Source organism: Protopterus annectens, chromosome 5.part0, assembly GCF_019279795.1.
Source record: "Protopterus annectens isolate FY-2018-M chromosome 5.part0, PAN1.0, whole genome shotgun sequence".
Lineage (NCBI taxonomy): Eukaryota > Metazoa > Chordata > Ceratodontiformes > Protopteridae > Protopterus > Protopterus annectens.
The window spans coordinates 241,207,728-241,227,136 of NC_056735.1; positions in this window are offsets into that span (position 1 = coordinate 241,207,728).

Consider the following 19,409-nt stretch of genomic DNA (forward strand, 5'->3'; position numbering starts at 1 on the left):
ATCTCCCACTTCATCTGGCCATGGCACCAGTCTCCAGCCCATTTGGAACCCACCCCAGGACCGCCGCGTTCACTGGTCCTGCACCACCTTTGGGTGGAACTGCCTCAGGGGATGGGGCTCGCCACCCTGGGAGTGGGCATGGACAGGAAACTGTCAGCCATCATCAGGTCCAGGGATTGGTGCACAGCAAGCTCTGAAGGGAGATTGAAGATCTTCTACGCCAGCTTGAAGGCTGAGTGATGTATTTAGAGGGTCCACCTACCCATCCAACCCAGCCGCCAGCACAGCCACCTTTAGGGCCATGAAGGTGCAGTGGTGACTGCCCATGGGTGGGGACCTCAGTCCCACTGTTTCCATTTGGGGGCTCATGGGCTTCCAATTTTCAACCACCCCTCCCCATCCAAGGTGTTACCTCCCCACATGTGTCATATACCACCCTGTATGCTGATTTGTCTGTCTTCCTACCCAACCTACCTCCCAAAATATACCTACTATCCTTCCCAACACCCCCCTCTCTCACCTTAAAAAAAGGGCAATCTGTTCCCAAAAAACAAATTTCGCCCCATACATAGCTGTCCATTTCACACACATGTCCACTGGAAACATGTACTCTGGTCTAATTGGCTTCATGACATATTATTGTTGTCCTCACCCCTCTCTTAACGGTTTGAGTGTCCAAATCTACATCCAAATTCAGTATATATGTACAGCTGTTGCTGTAGAAGAAATGGACAGCTATGGGCATTCCCTACACCAGTCCTGCACACCCCTGGCTACTTTCCTATAGTCTTTCCCTTTTTTGTGCCCCCTTTTTCACCACTTTCTTATCACCCCTTTTTTATTTTCTTTTAAAGAAATTAGCATGGAGATAAGTGGGAGTAAGCACTTATAAGCAGTAGTAAGCAGGTTTAAGCCTGTTTGCATGGCTGCAAGCAATGGCTACACAGATTAAGCACTTTTATGGCTAACTGTCTGTAAGCATATTCAACAGGAAGTTAGCATTGCATACTGCCGAGCACACCTGCGTAAACCTGCTTACAACAGCTTAAAGTGCCTTAATCACTCTGTATCCAACAGCCCTTGTTCTCCCCACCATTAAAATAATCAGCTCTTGCAAATCTCAAACCCAGGACCCTGCACACCATAGCAACAGTGATATATCACTAAGCCATTTGATCCATATATAAATGTGATATTTTCTCAAACATATCATGCAGCACAGTCATTCAACAGTAGGGAAAATGTATGTATATATATATATATATATATATATATATATATATATATATATATGTATGTGTATGTATATAGATATACGTATATAAATATATATGTATATATTTAGACATACATGTGTATATATATATATATATATATATATATATATATATATATATATATATTTACATACATATAAAATGTGTATCACATTTGCACATTCTATCCACACTCTGAACCTCTCACTGCAAAATATCTGACCAAAGGCACCGTTAATGGTGGTGAAGGGGCCCAAATTAAGGATATCTTGTCATTGTTGTCATTTTACCTTCCTCCACAGTTGAACAGATCTGCTTTGCAGCACAATAACTAGCACTTGCAAGTTTTGAACCTAGGACCCTGTACAACATACCCACAACAAGATAACAATAAGCCATCTCAGCTGTAAGATGTCAGGATGATATCTGTAACATATTATGCAGAACAGTCAGTCTACCATAGGCAATGTACAATGTGGAAGCACTAAACATTCCAATGATATATATATACACACATACATGTATATATATATATATATATATATATATATATATATATATATATATATATATAAATAAATATATATATATATATATATATATATATATATATATGTATGTATATACACATATACACATATAAATATACTTCTACTTATAGATATGTAGAAGAAGGGTATATATAGAGGGTACACAGCATATCACACAGCCATTATTCCTACATTTGCCACCTTTTAAAAGGGCCAAGTATCTGATACTTTCCTACAAATGAGAATTATTGCATAAAACATATACCCACACACAATGTCAAGGACATGACACCACACACAAGTATGCATACATAGAAATGTTTATTTGTGTACTGTTTCAGTTCTTTATGCCATTTCTTATAGCAGTTAGGTGCTTGGAATACATAACTAATTAATTCAACTCTCAAACAAAATATTTGATACAGTAATCTGAAAAAAAAATAGCATACTTTGCTGTCCAGGCTAAGGCCTTTAGGTAGTACAACAGTAAAAAAACACTTGCCTTGAAAATAAGAACCAATCAACACTTAATTATAGATGTAGTTTAGCAGCCTCCAATTACACTATGTACTCAACCCCTAGGGAGGAAAGTATTAGTTGTCACAATGTAAATGTATCTGTTACATAACAATGCTTAACTTAAAACGTCACTAGCACAAGGGCAAACAGAACTGTGTGTAAGACAGTAAGCTGTAGTCCACCACTGTTCCCATGGTGAAATGTATGAAAATGTACAGCCATATACCTTAATGTTTTTTACTACTGATATCCCTCACATGTTGTAACAGCCTAGGTTAAAACATGTACTATCCCTCCCTCATAAAATGTCTTAAAAGGGCATATAACAGTGTTTTACATACACTGACCTTCAGACTGTACACAGTCCAACTGTTGCCCTCATATATACATGGACTATACCCCACAATTTGTGTGGGAGTCCACAACATCACTGGAATAATAACAGGAATGCCAGCACTAAATAATGATAGGCCATTACCTAACAACCTCTTACTGCATGAAATCTGGACAAAGCCTGATATATATGTGAAGGACAGAGGCTGGAACACAAGGTCATATTTGCAATATTGCTGTTATACACTGTGAACGTTGCTGGTGTTACAGGATTGGATGCAACATACAATTACTCAAGAATATGAAGTCAGAAACACAAATGGATGCTGCCATGTACTGATAGCAATCAACAGAGAGAATGCCACTGATATGTCAGAGACAAGACCTGTGTGGTGAACAGACAAAACATAAAAGCCAATCCGCTGGCCATCATGTGGATAGGCCCACAATTGAGAGCTATGCAGACAGACTGCATTCCATGCAAAACTAGCATGTACATACAAGCCCTGTAAAACTAGCAGTATGCAATGCATATAACGGCAATACTCACATTGTCCGTAGGTCTAGAACCTTATACAAACCTGTATTTGGCCTGTGTCTGCAAATGCTGTTGTAAGAGGTATTACTACCTGCTGTCTGTAACATTGCTGCCCACACACAGGAAGGATGTCTTCCATACAGAAAAAGTAAGGGGACAATGCCCACATGATGTAGTCATTTATAGTAGTGGGTTGCTATGACATTGGCTGTTGGAAGTACTACATAGCTGGCTGCATGCAGTTATCAAGTGGGGAACACCAATTGGTCCAGAGGCCATCACCTGATCATGAGTATAACCTACAAAAGCCATGCTCCAACCTATTCAAAGTAACTTGATCCCTGTAGTGGAGAGAGAGAGAGAGACACAGAGAGAAAAAAATACAACACTAAAAAAGAATACTACAAACAAAAACATAAAAAAAAAAAAAACAACCGAGGAAATTATCCTACTGGTACACGGAATAGAGCACAATAATAAAACAGGTATGTGAAACATGTATGCATGTAATTGGATCTAGTATTTGGTCTGTAATAATGGGATAGATGATGTTGAAAGATGTACATGTGCCATTAAAACTTGTAATGATGTCCTGCTAAACAAATGCTATGGACATAGCATCTGGCCCTGCGGGCATTGCAACATACCTGTCAACTGTGCAGATCTGCACAGAATGACAAGATGTAAGCCATTATAGTGTTTATGTTCCTCCAAACAAGTATATTAGTCTGGCAAATAGCTGAAGGTGGAAGTAATGAAATCATGATAGACACATGCATTTCAGACCCTACCACCTTCAGAACAGTCATGGTAATGTGAAATGTATCATGCACAAACTTCATAGGTTTGCAATAGGCTTATCAACGATCTGTCCCTATATATCCCCCCTAATGTTAGACTGTGACACATGTGATGCTCTGTTTTGTAGCAAGGCAGAACAGTGCAGCAGTGGAGGAAGGAGGTTCAGAGTGTGGACCTGATGTCTGAATGGACTCTCTCTCTCTCTCTCTTTATATATATATATATATATATATATATATATATATATATATATAGATATATATATATATATATATATATATATACACATATACACACACACACACACACACACACACACACACACACACACACACATATATATATATGTGTGTGTGTGTGTGTGTGTGTGTGTGTGTGTGTGTGTGTGTGTGTGTGTGTGTGTGTGTGTATAATCCAACCAAAATTGAGTTACTGTGCCCAGGAAAACCAAGAAACAACTTTGAAAATGAAAAAAGGCACCAATGGAGGTGAAATAAATAAGTCTAAATGCTGATAATGGAAACGACAGCTAGGTTTATTCAGTACATAAATGCACACATCACACAGCGTTTTCATCCACTGGACTTCATCAGATGTAACAAATTTTGTCTATGCTGTACCAAACCTTTTTATACCCCTTCCCCCTATAATTAATTAATCAATTAATGTTTAATTAATACATTTAAAATGGTAACACACATAAACCCTTTTATATTCATTAGTAAATACACCCTCTACCTAAAAGATTTACTGTGAATACAAAACAAATACATAAAAGCTTTTTACTGAAACCTATTTAACACTTGTACATTCAGTAATATTATTAAATTAATACAGGAATAAAATTCATGTATTTAGAAAATTCATACATGCTCAAAGGTTTATAATAAAAACACAGTCAAAAAAGCAGTTCTATACTATATATATTAAGAATGTGTTAAAAAATTATTAAAAAGATATATATACATATATATATATATGTGTGTGTGTGTGTGTGTGTGTGTGTGTGTGTGTGTGTGTGTGTGTGTCGTACAAGGAAACTTACAGAAAAATGTCTATTTGTTCACATACTTATCCTTAAAGTTAACTAAACAAAATATTTGTGCTCAGCTTAATGTAATATAAACAAGTGTAACAAATGCTTAAAATCTAGATAGCACCACGAGGTGCTACAACTTAGCTGCCCTCATCCTTAAGATGGGGGCAATGGAAATGTGTTCATTAACACCTGGGAATTTATTGGCTTCAAGTAATAACTGTGTTAGAGAAATATGTATTTGAATATATGTGAAGTGCTAGTTTAAAAGCAAAAGTAGTATGTAAAGCATTTTATTCTATTAATGATATAGCAAAAAGAATGAATTCATATGTAATTGCAAGAAGTTTTTGAAACTGCAGTGTGCCTTGTTGCAAGTTGGCCTCTGACCCTGGCAGCTGCTAGCTCAGCAAGTTCTAATGTTTATCCTTTTCACAAGTGATTATCTGCTGGGACAGGAAATTAAATATGTGAAATAATGAAAATCTTCTGCTCTTTCCTGCTGGGACGATTGGCCTTGTGTATGTGTTACTAGATAACATGCAGCTGTTGGGAAAGTGTTACAGGGGAACAAAGAAGTGTATTAGAAGACTGAATCTGCTATTGTATTTGAACTAGCCTGGAACCTTGAAGAAGTAACTTTACAGAAAGACATTATGTCTGACCATGTGGTGAGCAAGGCCGTATTGTTACCAGAAGAAAACTTTTTTAAATATACAGCATCAGCATTATTTTATGAATAGAATACTGTAAGCTAAAGCGATGTAGATGCTCTGTGACTGACCACGTCAGTAAGGTGGGCACAACTTGAATGTAAGTAACTATAAAAATTGTGTACTTCCTGCTTCATGTCAGACAGAATTCTGTACTTGTATGTTTTTTACCTCCTGGTGTACACTAGTAAACTTTTGAACCTGAACCTCCTGTGTATTGATCTTTTTCTTTTATTTAACAGTTTGGTCCTTCTTAGCCAGAAATCCCTCAGACAGCTGCAGATCAGAGTCTACCGGTGGTCGAATACTGCGCAGGAGAAGTTACCGAAACGGTTCTTCTTGGGTGAAAAGACCTCCGACTGAATTGCCGTTTAAAGAGGCTGGCCACTTTCTGATCTGTGGCCGAAGAGCGGATCCTGAAGGGCTCAGGTAGGAAGACTTTTGCCTTTTTTCTGTTTTAGATCAGGGACTAGGCTACAGTAAATATTGTTGTCAAGATTTGTTATGCAGATCAGGGACAAGAGGAATTACTGTGTATTTGGTCATAGATCAGGGTAACAGAATAAGGTAGGCAGTTATTCTAGATAAACTGTGAAAGGAACTGAAATTTTAATACCACGTTATAAGAATGGTTACGTAACATTTTCTTTTAACATGGGAAATCAGTGCACTAAAACATTGCGAGATCCGCCCCTAACCGAAGATGCAAAATATATGCAATCACAACGTTCTGATAATGTTAGGTATTATACGAAGTGTGTTAACAAATATGAATTAGATGACAAATTAGATAAAACTTCACTGGTTAAACTCCTTAAGCAACTTAAATCCGATGCGGAAGGTCAGGCAAAAAAGCAACGCCAATTAGGCGTTCCTCAGGCACACAGGTGGATTGAGGAAGCAAACCGTACGGAACAGAAGACTAAAAATTCAAAAGCATTATTTTTAGATAAAAAAGATAATAACATAGTAAAAGCAACAGCTCCTCCTCCCCTGCCCCCTCCGTTGCCTTTTTCAGGATATGAAGTGGGTGGACAGGCTGGTCCGCCTCCGCGTTCTCCTGAGGTCTCAGTGAGACCACAACCGTTTGTTAGAGATACTATTGAAACTAAAATACATGGGGACGCAGAATCGTATCAAATAGAGAGAAACCTACACGATGAGAATGAGGAAGAAATGTGTCCGCTTATAGAGGTCCCAAATCCTCAGGCAGGACAGGCAGGGCAGGACCCAACTCTCTTGGTATATAGGCCATGGACACTGGAGGATATCCAGAAAACTACTGAGGGAATTCACCATCCGAAAGTTAATTTTACGAAATTTTTAGAAGATTTGCAAGGCATGAGGTTGAGTTACCACTTGAATGGGGAAGAAGTAGAAAAAGTAGTCAAAAACATTATATGGACACACATATGTCAATCCCTAACATGGAGAACATATCTGTGCAGTGGCTGAGACATGTTTCAATGCTCCAGAGAGTACATCTGCATGACCATGTTATAACACATACCTCACCTCTTGCCCATTATCCTTTATTGGAACACAAGGGCCGCAGGTGTGTCCATATTCCTGAAAGATATGTACACCCCCACGCTAGTTGCACTTGCATAACTTCAGATGCATTATGCTGAGCAACTACCTTTGTGCCAAAGTGGAACTCAAATTGCACCTTGCGACAGATCACCCACCATGCTGCGGATTTCCCAGCTGTCATAATGTGCTGTAATGGAGAAGATTAGGTTTGAGACAGAAAACCATAATAATGGCTACTCTCAACTATTCCATTATGAACTGGGAAGACTCTTCATGTACCAACACTTGCACTCAATGCATGTTGGATTTCATCAACCCCAATGACCTGAATCACAATAGTCACACAAACAAGGCTAACAGTATGCTACACATAGTCAGTCTCCAAAGCCAATGTTATTCTTCATAAGAGCAAAGTGGTGACTGTCATGGCACCCATGCAGACGGACAATGCATGTGCAAATGCTGAATCCTATACAAATGAACCTTAAGCAGTCACATACATGCAGTGATTGTGTCATTGAAACAGAACCAAGATTCAACCAAACACAAACAAGAAGGCAAACTGGTGGTATGATGCTTTAAACTGTACCACAAAAGGTAGTAACTGTTGCAAGAGTGAACACACATGAGTGTAGGTGATCCCTGGTCCGCCTCCGTAAGATGCAGATACACCATATAAAACCACACAAAGCTACTCTGAAGCTAATCAGCCACATATTATGAGGGCAACCACAGAGCATTCTATAGCTGTGTCATTAATCATAATGGCAATGACAAGACCTGCCGTGCTGCACAGCACTATGACATGGGAAGTACTGCACCTACAGAAATAGCACCTGTTCATCCAGATAGTGTCTTGGAGAACCTAAATCTACACCTACCTCCCCCCAACAGGTGCACATAGTTATATATCCAGGTACACTACAGAACCTTTGTAATAACAACTATGCAGTTACAAGCTGCACTCTCTAAAGCCATACATACAGCTTTCATGGGACCTGTCAACATCCCAGGGTGTATCCTACACAAATGTAAGAACAATCAGCTCTCCACAAACACATCATGTTCAATCATAGCTCCATGTCAGGCTGTGTACACACTGAATGGTGCACAGCAACAGTTATTACACCCCACAAAGGGGGAGACACCATTGATAATGGGAAATAGTGCACTTCTACCCTTCTGAGTCTTGTCTGTAAGGCCATGAGCTGTGATCAAACTATTTCATGTACTCAGTAAAGATGTAAATGACAGTAAGGTTGATTCACACAGCATATCATGACATTGCCAGGTCTTAGGACACCATCACCCATACTGCGTTTCAGCTACACTCAGTAAACTAGGTGTATATTCCTATGTCACAGTAGTGTTTGGCAACTGGTCTGCTGGCAGAACCAACACAACAGAAGGTGTCTGACTAATACATGCGCAGAAAACCAGTGCCAGCCACAGTAATACAGGGTTCATTCCTGGTACTCCCCCTCTTTGTTATCTATACCACACAGACTAACACATAAGGCATCTTCCTATTGATATTTGCAAATGACTATGAACTAAGAGCAATGTTTGACTCAATGTGTGCTGCGTTCAACATACAGAAGGGCCTTTGTGTGTCAGATGTGTGGTGTGTGATGTATGGCCACAATCTGACAGCTAAGTATTGCATTGTAATCCACTATGTTAAAAACCATGTACCCATGAACTACCACCTAGGCAGCGGTCAACGTAATGGCAACTGTGTGCATATGGGATGCAGCTGGACAGTAGTCTTTCCTTTGATAGTTACTTCACCACACCAGTCAAGTAGTCATATGTGTCATCCCTAATCATGACAGGGTGCCATCCATGAATTTAGAGATAATTGTTCAGCCATACTCAACACTCATGTGACCTATAATAGATCACATATTTCCTTTAAGGGTTATTGCCCATGTGTAGATGGCCTACACTGCCCTTCTCAATCTCTAGCTCCACTATGTAGCATGCAGCCTACCCTGAATAAAGCCATGTCCAACCCAGAGATGTTGGACATGCTACACTTAACACATCCTGATTCCAAATAAACACATACTTCATTGACATCCACCTTTCTAGTACAAGGATCACAACATGCCTGACAGATCTCTGTCCCCTACACTTAACATACTCTTGCCATACTATGTATCCCTGTCCAGCGAAGCTGCACATCACCCCTCTCTATGACATGGTGTGATGACTGCATGCCAAATATATCAGTAACCCTGTGGATAAGTTCTGTGGCTCTGCTTGAACTGGCCACTGAAACTTACCTGTCTGTTACCTACAGCTAGGTAACCTGTCTGCCTAGGCTCATAAATGGCCCAGGGCATATAGCCTACTAGTTCACTATGACCATACATGCTATAGTTGATATCCAACCCTGTAAATACCATCAGGCTAGCTATTGACCCATGTGTTTCACATGTGCAACACAGGACATACATGGGCAGGATGCTACACAGCTGTACAGTGCCATGTATATGTATATGGCAAAATGCATACATGTAAAACATTCTGTGTGCAAGACTGCAGGGTCACAGTTCACGTCCCTAAAGGCTATGTATGACTATATATGTGACATATACACAGCATTAAGGTTGATTGCATTAATGCGAACAAATCTAGGCATGTGCTGATAGGTAAAGACACCAGTACAGGCAAACAGACATGCCCACATCAAGACAACATCCACGTGGAGTATGAGCAATGTCATCACATGACACACATATGCATGGTAATAACATCACATCACCAGTAAGTGTCAAATGCGTGTGACTTATACATGTCAGTGGGTTAATGTCAGGTAGATTTACAAAGACTTATTTGTAATCTTAATAAATGTGATTAGGTTCATAGGTTCATACTAGGCTATCTGCCCTGGGGCATTTATAAGCCTAGCCCGAGTGTGTTTGGCTTTCACCACCCTTTGATTTGAGTTTGCTGTGCCCTTTTTAAGGTTAGATTATTGTGCCTCTGTCTAGTAGTGAGACAGAAGTAATCCCCGGGGTAAACCTATGATCTCCCATCCACTTGATTCCTCTTGAAGAGAATCAGTGGGGTGCTCTACCTAACATGGACTGGGATTCTATTCCAGAGCGAAGGGAGCCTCTGGGTTATGAATCTGTCCCTCCAGCATGTTCTATTTATTTCTGTGCTGAGGTTCAAGTCCCTCGAGCACGTGGTTCTAAGGGATTTAGATTTTCTGAGGTGGAGCATGTCCATTAATTCTGGGTTGGACATAGCTTTGTATGTCAGGCATAGATTACCACAAAGTAGGCGGTATGCAACTGAGTAGAGCTGGAGTTTTTTTAACTGGGCAGCATATGGGATCTGTTGGAGTCCCCTGATCCTCTTTGTGAGGTACTTTTGGGGTCTTTCTAGTTGCTGCAGGTGTCTGGTAAGGTACATTACAAAAGGGGCATTGTATTCTATGATGGGCCTGATGAGGGATGAATAAAGGGGCACTATTACCTCACTTGATCTAGATGTTAATCCTTTCGTGATAAGGTGGGCTATGTAGAAAGTCTTTCTAACCACTTTGGCGATGTGGTTGTCGAAGGAGAGATTGCTATCAACTTGGGTCCCCAGGTCCCTAATTACTTCTTCCGTACTTAATGGGTTACCACCTATGTGGTAATTTGTGGGCACTTTGTTTTTGCCAAAGGGTATGACTATACACTTTTTGGCATTTAGCTTTAGGCCATGGCTCTGGCACCAGTTATCTATCTCTGTGAGACCTTTTTGGAGGATGTTCATGTCAGCTGGAGAGTCAATTATGGCGCCGAGTTTGCAGTCATCTGCGAACTTGGTCAGCCATCGTCCTCCCGTGTTGGCCTGTACCTCAGAAAAGTATATGCCAAACAAGAGAGGTCAAAGAACAGAGCCTTGTGGGACACCACTTGTAACTGATTTTAAGTCTGACATGGCTCTGGCAAGTCTGACTCTGTGGGTTCTGTCTTTGAGCCAGTTAGCAACCCATCTTGTGACATAGTGGTTTATATTTAAGCTGGATAGCTTATCTATGATGCCCGAGTGGAGTATTGTGTCAAATGCCTTTGCAAGGTCCAGATAGGCTGTGTGGACTACATTCCCTTCATCTATGGCCTTGGTGAGTGTTTCGAAAAAGTCGACCAGGTTCAAGAGGCAGGATCTGCCCTTGACAAAGCCGAATTGGGTAGGATCTAGTGTCTGTAAGTCCCCAATGTCTTTGTTTATGAGTTCCATGATGATCCTCTCCATGGCCTTGCAGATAAGGCTAGTCAGGCATATGGGGCGATAGTTACCAGGGTCCGTTGAGGCACCACCTTTGTGGAGTGGGATCACTGTTGCTGTATGCCATTCTTTGGGTACATATCCTGTAGTGAGGCTGAGATTGTACAGCAGTTTTACATGAGGGTTTAGTTCTTCTTGGATTTCATGTAGGATGCAACCCGGGACTCCGTCTGGTCCCATTGAAGCAGTGCCTTTGCTTTGGAGAGGGTGATTTTCACCTGAGCATCTGAGATGTTAGGGAGGCTGCACTCTGCTGGGATAGATATTTGCTCTTTTGGGGGGGAAGGGGGGGGGGAGAAGTTTGCACTGAACCTGTCAGTGTATTTTTTGTCATTTAGAATCATCTCTGAGCATATCTGGGAGTTGCATCCCAGGTTCCTAACATAGCTAAAGAAAGCCTTGTGATTGTCTTTAGTGTCCTGTGCAATTTTTCTCTCGAAGCTGGCCTTGGAGGATTTTATGAGGGATCATAATTTTTTGCTAGTACTGATCAGACATGCCTTCCCTTTTAGGGATTTTGCTCTATCATGTAGTAGCTTCTTCCTTCTGTTCTACAACTTATTTATGGCTGGGGTCCATCAGACTGGACGCCTGCCTTTGGACGACTGGGTCTTGGTTTTGTTTCGGATAGCATAATCCATGCATTCCTGGAGGTGTCCATAGAATGCGTTTGTATAAGATTCTGTGGTTTGGGCCGTAGTTTCCACTGGCCCAGGGGCCTTGAAGGATTCCACCTTGGTTTTGAGAAGTGTGAAGTTTGCTTTTGAGAAGTTTTTTACTGTGGTTTTCTGGGCTGGGGGTGGGGTTGGGTTTTGGATATCCAGTGAAATTAATTTATGGTCTGGTCTTACCAATGAGGGGTATACTTCTGGTGTGGAGCATAGGGTCCCCATGTTGGTGATGATCAAGTCAAGTATGTTTTCCCCTCTTGTGGGAGTTGTGACTAGTTGTTCCATGGCATTTGAGTTTATAAATTCTTGGAACCTTTGGGCTAGGGTGTTGGGGCTTGAGTAATGCTCCCAGTCTATGTTTGGGTAGTTGAAGTCACCCAATATAATGGTGTTTGGAGAGATCTTCATGTTCTCCAATGTTTTCAGGAAAGCTGAGTGGGATTCCTGATTTTGAGACGGTGGTCTGTTGCATGCTATAAACTGAAAGGCAGTTTTGCTCACTGTTAGTTGCACATGGATGGTTTCTGATGCTTCGTGCAACACCACTAACCTGGAGGTGTGGGTATCCTTGATAAATATGGATACTCCCCTCCTTTTGTGGTTCTGTCCGAGTTTTGGGGTCGAAAAGCATGATATGAGGTATAACTTGGTAGTGCTGGGTGCTCTCTGGAGCCTTGAACCAGGTTTCTGTTACTGCACAGATATCGATGTTCTCCATACTGAGGAGAGCTTCGAGTGCGTGCATTTTGAGGTTCAGACTTCTGGCGTTTAGCAGCATTACCCGTAGTTTCTTGTTCTTTGTGTTTTCTAAGGAGGTGGGTTTGTCTTTTGAGCCTTGCCTAAAAAAGGCACTATGGGGGTGGCAAGAGCCTTTGCCAGTATCTGAAAGCCCAGGGGTGACAAGTGCAAGCCATCCCTAGTGAAGCAATGTGGCTTGTCGGGCATGTCCTCCCAGGCTGACAGGCACTGGATCCCCTTTGAATGACACCAACATATTAGCCAATTGTTAAAATCAATCATTTTGTCTTTATACTGCGGCATCATTCTAGGTGAGGGTAAGATGCTGCTCAAGGTCAGGGTCATACCAGCCTGGGCTACATGATCGGAGAGCTCCTCTATGTCTCTTTTCATGTAGTCGAGGGAGGTACGTCTCATACACATACACATGTATGTTCAGCTGTACTTCTGTACTTCTCTGTGAGTTACTGAGACCTGTCTCCATCATTATGTCTTCCAGGCTGCCAGCGTACACCTGCTTGGAGGATGAGGTCCTCATCCCATACCTCCTCAACAACCATTCAACACTCTTTAGCCATGTGCCACAGGATGCACAGCAGCGGGATGCCCTGTGCGAGGAACTCCGCAGGAGGATAAATGATGTTGATGTTCACAATCGCACCTATCAGCAAGTGCGCCGACACTGCAACAACCTCATAAGACTGGTGAAACAGTGTGCTAATGCAATCACTAGGGAACAAGGTGCAACATGTGGGGGGGACCACTCACCCAGCCCCTACTCACACATAACGAGGAGCTACTTACTGGCCAACCTAGGAACACCTGCAGACCTCCATCCACAAGCATTAGCTGGTATTGTAGAGGTGGGTGTTTGTCAACCACCGAGCCTGCAGATGCCTGGTAAGTCAATACTACACATATAACACAACTATATTTCACATAGTGACATGTGTTACTGTGTAATATGTAATGTAACATCATATGCAAGGTATGTATGCACACATGCCACATACTATAGTCTGCTACTCTATGTATACACAGATGTGCATACTCCATAGTATAATGTATTGTACTGGCTTATGTGCTAACATGGACATTGCACCCTGTAGCTATCATGCATTTGTGGATAATGATCTTACTGCTGTGACACTCCTGTTTAGGTACCTCTGGTGTTTTGCAGCAACAGCAGCCTGTGTCAGGTGAGATTGTTATTATTTACCAGGCTTGATAATGCACAGATTGCATTAATTGCATGCTATCTGCCATAACACATGTACACATAATGTATGGTGGTCCTGTTAATAGACACTGGTCAGACCTGCAATGCATCACAGTGGTTATCCATGTGAAACAACTGAAGACTTTATGAAACACCTACACTAAACATTCCAAACTGTCATTGCCAGATGTGTGGACAACTGTGAATACAATGGTGGAGGTGTGTTTCACTGTAGGGACAGGTTCTACATATCAGCATTACACATGTTGGGAATACAAGCAGTACTGTACAGAGAACATATATGCGCACACACTCTAAATGTGTTGGAACTTGAATATGACTGGCACACAGGATACACCCTTGTGGATTATACCCTTGCTATGAATGTGCTATCTGACATGTCCATGACATGTAGTGGGTTTATTGCAACACTGCTCAACTATCCTGCAAAACATAATGTCTCACATCCCATACATATCACCCTTTGTCTGCAGAACCCTGTCCTTAGTGGAGCATATGTCATCTATGGGTGTATGTCATATGGGATAACACTGACATGTGAAATAGATGGCCATTGCAACCATTGGACAGAACATGCGTACACATGGCCATGGAGGATGACCAGAGACATGAAGCAACACACAGAGTAGAAGTGATGTACGTGTATACACCCTGTTGTACATTGGCTCGACATAATACAACTATGGCCTTTGTGTAAAGGTGATATTGCAGATGTGAAACCCTAAACATCATACAGGCCTGTGCACAGCTTGTGTAGGCATAACATGGAACCACCACATAACATGTTTTGATGGTGCAGCCTAGGCCTCTGGCAAACATTATCACCCTGTGCATTTGATGATGCCTGTGCCGCATCCCTGTCATCCACACCATCGGTGCAGGGACATGCTTATATGGTCTGCTGCACAGGGAGAACATACTAGGTAGACAATTGGAGATTAATATTGTTGAGTAGTGTTGACAGGCAGCAGACATACCATGTATTACAGTTTTAGAATGCATTTTGCATGTTTAACAGAATGTATCATGTGTAACAACACTAACAGCATGTTGATCTTGATGTTCTGTCTTCCTCTTTCAGGTGCAAATGCATGTGCCGGGGGATGTCAGTGTTTGCGGTTAGTGTCCCATATGTACATGTTGACTACTCACAGGTCTGTATGACAATACCTGCATGTACTTTGTAGCTTCAACATCACAGTTATAATCTCCCATGTTTCAATTATGTTTACTGTTCTAATGATCCAAGAGCATGATAGCTGTGTAGTAAGCTACTGTGTTCAGAGCCATCACACCCATAGTGGGTGACACCACAGGTATAGTTACCTGGAGTGGGGTGGAGGAAAAGAGTGGTATAGCAGATGACAAGGGTAAAGGCTGGTGGAAATAGTGGCTTCTCATTGGGAAGCAGTAATACCCACTGCCATGACAGGATGCAAACACAGACACTCCCACACACTCAGGGATTCACAGACACAGTAGCACACATTCTGACACACACACAGTTGCCAGTGTTCGAATGAGAACCCCTGCCTATGTGCAAATCATCATTATAGTACTATGCAATTACAAGACGCACCACAGAGATTACACATGTGCAGGTAGTCGGAATGGCCTATGATAAAGGACATTGACAGTGATACTAGAGTGCAGTGAGTGTATGTGGGGAGGGGGGTTCATCAGTAGGCTATCTAACAGCAAGTCACACCCCAGGGTGTACATGTTAACAGGCGGTTAGAATGCCCATCTAGGGTTGATGATATCAACAGGGATACTAGGTTGCATTGAGTGGATGGGGGGAGGGGGAATTAAAATTTCACTATGGTAAAATACAGCCTCACTCCAGGGACCGGACAGCCATACACATAGACAGCCATACACACACACACACACACACACACACACACACACACACACACACACACACACACACACACACACTGTGGCATTCACAAAGATATACACCTATGTCACACACATACAGGCACTTGACATGTGTGAGGTTCAACCACCTACCTATGCCTTTCTTTCTACACTTCACTCTGTACTGATGTCAACAACAGTGTTCAAGAGAGTGAAAAACATGTGGGATATATTCCCAACCATACGTGACATATATGGACGGTCACACACCCATAAGTGCCAGTACTGTGAATCAAACACCTGCCTATCTCATGATAGGTATTACAGAAGTATAGCACTATCACATTTGCTACAAAGCATACTGACTCTTTCTTTTGCCAACTGTGCTGATATATGCACAATATATGCACAGGGGAGGTATTACTGTTACAGGTGTCAAGATGTTTGCCTTCAGTGTCACCCTTACTGCATTCTACATTGTCTGTCTTCCACTTCAATTAACAAAATCAGACCTTAGCAGTTACACAGGTTATTGTAGGAATGGTTGTAACACACCAGTGAGCTGTCCTCAGTAATTATTCATCTGCAAAGTAGCCCCGCACTTAGTAGTCATGTCCAAACATCTGTCCATACCTCATGTAGGGCTTACTGTACTTTGAGCATATCACCATATACAGTTGGTGATGTTGAGGCTGTATTGCAACAACATGATGTACTAAGACAACAGTCACCATCAAACATTAGACACTGCACACGCATGAAATCTAAACAAACATCAATACATATAGACATATGCGATCTACATCAGTAAGTGGACTAGAAGGTCAAGAGGATACATTCCACACCTTCCCCATGTCATGTTGGAAACATAGCCAAGCATTCATGTACTGGTAGGACACAACCACCTTCACCGAGTAGCCAAGTGTACATATATGACAACAGCACATATCAGCAAGAAGCACAAAGCATTATTCCATGTCATGCTCCTGCAAACTGTTACTTGACAGTGCCATGGTAAAGCCAGGGCACTGTAATGGTCAACAGTGAGCACATCATATTTGCCACACACACCTCATGTTTACTGGAAGAGTGTCAGCAATTTGCTCTGTTAGAGCTTGACAGTACACTCATTCAAGCATGTGTGAGGTCTGTGGCTTGTCAACATCTCACCCCAGCATGTACTGACTATTGTGGTGCTAAGGCTAATGTCCAGACAGCACACAGCATGCATGGCCTGCAATTGTTGACATGGGGTATATGTAGGAGCTGTGGGCACACATGGCTGTACATGTCATGAACATATCACCTTTGACTACTCAGAAACATACAGAGCAGAGCTGGATTTCCCTGAATCTGTCAATACAGGCCTTATGTAGGTCCTATGATCCTGATATTTGGGTATGTTTGTAGGTATTGCATTAGGTGGACATGTGTAATGACATACATGCCACATGGGTTGTTGTATGATATGATAGGTGTCATGGGTGACAAGTGGAGAGGGAATATTACCTCTATTAACATAGATATCAAAGCTTATGCACTGTTAGCATGCTATCTGCCATGTGCATGTGTATAATGACTTTAGCCACCTGTATGTAGAAAGGATAAGAAAAGCAATGGTAATGTCATTTATGTTGATGAGTGTGGGATGTACATATCTAGGGCAGGTACAGTTAGGTCATATCCAACTATGAGGGTCTTGTTTACTGGTGTACAGCAACAGTCAACTGTGTTAATGCTGACAACATCCGAGGGACCCTGGTATGTGTACAAATGAGCTGGTTACAAACAGTGGTATTATTGCATTGCATAACACATTATGCAGCTGTGTCTGTACATGGGTACTTTGCACAGTTGATGTAGGCCTAGGTACAGTCCACCAATTGAGGGTTATCTGGTGGTCTACCTTACTATATCATACCACATATGGATGTGTGTTGGCAGTCTGGGGACAAGGTGGTGGATGTATATGAGGATACAACCTAGAATGCAGCATTTGCCACTGTCACCTGTACCTGACTCATCTGTGATGAGTTATGTTGGAGTAGTGGTCTTTACATGTGAGTAGCCTTTATGAATATGTGGACACCACCACCTGAAATGGTCCATACCAGTGTTATGGCCCACATGTCTGGATCTGAGTTATATGGCAGTAGTGCAATTGTGCAATACAGAGCCTTCAGCCAGGTGTTCCTCACTGCACAGATGTCAGTATTCCCCATTGTAGGTTCTACACTGAGCAAATGGATTACAAAAGCCACACATCTAGCACTGGTTAGCATAAGCATCCAATGCAATTGTCTTGTGGATGTCAGGGTGTTACTTCTGTGTGTAGAACACTTGCCTTGGAATGCGACTATATGGGTAAATGTGACCTAGGTATTATCCACACTCACTTGAAACATGGATGCATGTGCTCTGTGTTGAAGGCTTGTCATTCAGTCATGACACCCCAGAATGACAGACACTGGACAACCTCATAATAACAGCAGGACATTGGCTCATTGTTTTGGCCTAGCAGTTGCCACTCATACCATGACATCACTGCGAATGTCAGTAATGTGCTTGGTAGCAAATGCCACATGTAAGGTGACAGACAGCAGCAGACATTGTGTATATAACCAATGCGAGGTATACTTAGTGTAGTAGTCCTGCTAATAATGACAACTGCTAACACAGCCAGGAGATGTCATCTTGACACCTGCACCTCAGTACCATTACACAATGTGACTCACATATTATGCTTGCACATGCCACTGTCCACAACCTGCTGTCAATGTATGCCTTTCAGGGCAGCAAGGTGTGTGACACATGCTGTAGGTAGCATCCACCTGTGTGTCCCAGTTAACCTATTGTCTGTCATGTCCACACATGCATAATTGATACTTAACATATATATGTCAGTACTTCATGTACATGCACGCATGTGTATCACACAGCACAGACACAGATATATTATTTATGGGCCACATACAGGTATCTGGTAGTAAACCAGTATGATGTGCATATAAACTGACAGGTAAGATGTACATAGCTGTAAACCTGTGTGTTTATAATAGGAGTCCATTACAACATGTTCTGTACATGTAAGTGTATAAGCATGCACACTGTGGCCTTCTGTGGTTAGAATCAGAGTACATCCCAAACAGCCCTGTGCTACTAAGTGTATGAGCATACCCACTGCCACCTTGTGTAATTTGAGTCAGTGCATCCAAACAAGCTCTTTGTTACTAAGTGTATGAGCATGCCAAGTATAACCTTGTGTAGTTGTAGTCAATGCATCCAAACAAGTTCTGTGATTCTATGTGTATGAGCATGACCACTGTAACCCTGTACAGTGATAGTAGT